Source organism: Nannospalax galili, unplaced genomic scaffold (assembly GCF_000622305.1).
Source record: "Nannospalax galili isolate Female #2095 unplaced genomic scaffold, S.galili_v1.0 scaffold398, whole genome shotgun sequence".
Classification (NCBI taxonomy): Eukaryota; Metazoa; Chordata; class Mammalia; order Rodentia; family Spalacidae; genus Nannospalax; species Nannospalax galili.
Window position 1 is genome coordinate 483,865 of NW_008341813.1, and position 4,422 is coordinate 488,286.

A 4,422-nucleotide genomic window follows, 5' to 3' on the forward strand; every position below is an offset into this window, starting at 1 on the left:
GACTTGGAATTTTTTTAAATTGTCGATCCTGTTATTTTACAGAGAATAGGCTCATATTCCTTTTCACTCCAAAAGAAATCACATCATTCAGTGCACAGAGAACATAAAACAGGGACAAGCCTTCAAAGTGACCTGAAAGACAATGGGCAGGATGTAAACACTGTGGTCAGTAGCACTATTCCCAGAGAACACAACCACAACTTGCCCACATCAGCATCAGGTAATGCTGTAGCTCCTGACACTGCAGCATCACCACTGACAACATCCTGCCTAAAGGAATCCTGTGCTTAACTGCCAGTAGGGTATCTTTCTGCTCTACCATTAAATATGTGGAGGAAGGAGGAATGCATCCAGTCAAGAAGGAATCGCATATCTGGACCAGATGAAGAAGACCACACACAACTGCAGATCTTGAGCTCCAGTCTGCATGCAGTAACTAGATTAGCACTTGAGTGCTTCCTTTGGGAAGTAGCTAAGTGAATTTTACAAGTGAGAACAGCATACATGAAGCTAAGTGACCCTACCTCTGCCACAGGCAGCTGGATCTGTGTGAGGAATCACAATGGGATAGTAGATAGAAGGATGCAAGTCTCCCAGTTAGGACCACCAGACTGGAGAAAGAAAACCACAGTAAAGGATTCAGGTGCCAGGACATGGAGGATCCTCCCAAGGGAACAAACATAGTCCTAAATGCTGACATTCAGTAAAGCTCCACGGAATGGAAATGTCTTTGAATGAAAATAAACTTTATTGTGTTAGGCCTGAGCTATCATTGCTAAAGTACCTAGTTTTACCTGCTTTGACTAATTCAACCCTGCTCTGTCTCTGCTTTCTACAACCCAAAATATGAAAACTGCAACTCAATCCACAGTTTAAATCTCTAGTCTCAATCACTATATGATAGTCTCAATCACTATACAATGCAGTAGGGGGAAAATGAAATTAGGAGGCAGGCACGACCAGTTTCTCACTTGTGAATCTGGTTCCCATTAGTTGAATTTGTAATTTAATTTTACTGAGTTTTCCTCCTTTGCAAAAAGTGGAAATAATTCATGGGCTATTTTGACCATAAATCCCTCTGAAAAGTAGCTTATCTATTGTTAGAATTCAGGATGAGAAGGCGACATGATAGAGTAGAAGTGAAATCCAACCTCAACAGATGCAGATAGCTTTATTAGCTATGAGGGGCACGCAACATCCCCATGAGTATGGAGGTTAGGAGCATTGGGATTGGGAGGAGGTGTAGGATTTATAGGTAGACCTAGAAAAGGGGCCATGCCTTCCCAGAATCTCAGAAAGCAGGGTGTGCCTCTTTGGGTGGTACGGTGTTCCTCCCCTGGCATCAGGGAGGGAGAGATGGTAAGTTCTGAGAGAGGTTTTGATAAGGAACCAGATCTACAAGAAGGCTGATAAGAAACCAAATGTCCTTTGCATTCTGAGGATGTATCTCCCTTCTGGGGTAGGGGGCCAGGTGGACAAATGGTCAGTACCTTCAGCCATGTTAGGCTGATTTTTCTTCATCTACAAGTAACTATTAGAATTCTAACTACGTTTTTTAAAAAATCAATAATACTCGGTTATAGGTGAAGAACATAAATGTTGGATATGGTGGCATGCTTCTGTAATTATAGAACTTTTGAGGCTGAGGCAAGAGAATCTCAAATTTAAGGGCAGCTGAGCTATACAATGAGCATCAGGCAACATAGCAAGACCCAGCCTCAATAGTTAAATAAATAAATTAAGTTATTATATACTTCATTATATATACACAACTCTAGACAGATACTGATAAAATAGTAGATTATGAAATACTAAGAATATACATTGTCCTGATAAACACTTGACCCATGTCCTCGATTTGAAATTGAGTTTTAGATGTTACTGAAGAAAATCAGAGCATGTATTTTTGTGTCTTTTACTTATTAAATTAACCACTACAGTTCCAAGATGCTCTATGAGAAGGAGGTCCAGTAACTTCATGAAGCTACCACTGACCCCCACTAAGTCTTAGAAAACCCTGGGAGACTCCTGAGTACAGAATTGTCCATCCTCTTTCAAGAAATGAACAACAGTAGTTGAAAACTGGAATTCACTCCAGTGCTGTTATTCTGGTTAATAGCCACATGAAGGCACTGTTGACTTGTCAGTCATGAAGAGCTTCCTTCCTGGCAACAAGGCAAGTGTTTAAGTTCTGTGGCTGTTCAACTTTGGTATCCAAAGCTCTGAGGTGTTAGAATGTACCCAGAAGCATAGTGCAATCATAGAAACAAGATTTCTGAGATATGTGGGAAGTGGAACATCTACATCATTCTCTCAAAAATAGATTTTCTTTTAGACATCAGCCACCAACATAGAATCCTTTTTCTTCCATCAGTTTAATGCAGTGTTCGGCGATATCAGATTGCCTTTCTCCAAACACCCTGTGAACTTCATACAAATTCCTCAGCAAATGTGGCCAGCCTGCAAGTCCAGGAGGGGCGAGTACTGAGTTTCAGTAGGAAAACCATTCCATCTCCTTCTCATATTCTGAATATACACATGCTCCTCCAGCATAAACAGAACCCAGTCAGCCTGTATTAGCAAAGTGAATCTTCAGAGACTTCCTATTAATTGACAAACTATGGGAACTGGACAGATGACTCAGTGGTTAAGAGCACTTCCTGTTCTTCCAGAAGACCAGAGTTCAGTTCCCAACAACCACATAGTGTCTAACAACTACCTGCAATGTCAGCTTCAGAAGAATCCAATGCCTTTGACCTCCACAGGCACCACACATATCCACACATAGATACCACAAACACACACAAACACATAATTAAAAATTTAAATGTGGGACTGGAAAGATGGCTCAGTGATTAAGAGCACTAGCGGTTCTTGCAGAGGACCCAAGTTCAGTTCCCGGTGCCCACATGTCGAGTAACAACCATCTGTAACTCCAGTTCCAGGTGATTCAACACACTCTTCTGACATTGCATGATAGGGTGCACTTACATACATCTGGGCAAAACATACATATAAAATAAAAATAAGTAAATCAAAAATTCAATAAAAAATGGATCTTTAAAAATTGACAAAATACGTGTATCTCACCAATTATAAATGTCACTTCTTTTTATCTACCCAAAAGAGTATTCAAAGGCTTCTTCTAGAAGGTTTTTATAGTGTGGAAACCTCAAGGAAGAGCTATGTCTGCCTTTCAGGGACTGGCTCCTTGAACTTTCCTATTCTCCCCATCTTTATCTGTACATGATCTTGCTTCTGAGCCTGCCTAAAACCTGTGTCTGGCTTCTTCAACCACATGGAACTAAGCTAGACAATCTTGTATGAAAACTATGTGATACTCAATGACATTGCTTAATATCCATCTTAGTTAAAGTCCATTACTTCGTTATGTAGCACTGGAGAATAGGAGTGAGAGTAAGAAAGCCTAGGAAGAGAAGAATATAGACTCTGAAGTTAATCCTGTGGTCTATGGAGTGAGAATGAAATTTAAAATCCTAACACTGTGTTCACAGTATTAACTGGCATGCAGTTAGTCTGTTAGGCAAGCAGAGTTGAAGAACTGCGTAACTGAAAATCTTTCTCAACTTTGTTACCAGAGCATCCTATCCAATACAGAACACTGTGTGTTAAGAAATTCCTTGTCAAACTGATACATAATCATCGGGCGTTTCAGGATGATGTAAGGCACTGGTCTCTAGGGTGGGTTGAGTTTTGCTGGTTAGGTTTTTGTTTCTGGAGACCATTTCTCAGTATGAATGACAAGCTGACCTTGAACTACTGATCCTTTTGTCTCAGCCTCCAAAATGCTGGAATTACAGGAATGTACCACCACCCTAGCTGAGAGGGTCATTTTCAAAAATTAAAGGTGTGTCCTTTTCCAGAAAATAAGAATATCAATGTTTACTTCAAAGAATGCAAATGGTTACATTGGATAAAAGAGCAAAACTTGGATTGGCAGAGAGAAGTTACAGAGAAACTAATCTAGAATTAATATGAGAAAACTTTCTAATAGGGACTTTTCTAAAGAAGTGTTTGTTTTGCTCTCTATCTGAATTTTTCCTTCTGAAACAAGTAGAGGATGGGGGATATGGACCAGATTCTTTGTTAGAGCTTTCTCTCAACTCATTTACCCAGAGTCCACTGACAAACCCATGCTAATCCATATGCTGAACCCAACCTGCCCGGCTCTCTCCCATCCCTACACTCTTATCCCGTTGTAGAATTTATAGACCTATACTTGTTAGGGTTCCAAACAGCAGCAGTTTCCCCGCTCCCCAACAGGGACCTCACCTTGACCTTTGGAGTCAAGGGAAACAAACTCTGCTGAGAAGCAGCCTGCCTCTCCTCTGATCTCCAAAGATAAGATAAGCAGATTCTACCTGTTAACCAGAGATTTTAGAAGCTGTTTCTCTTATCTTA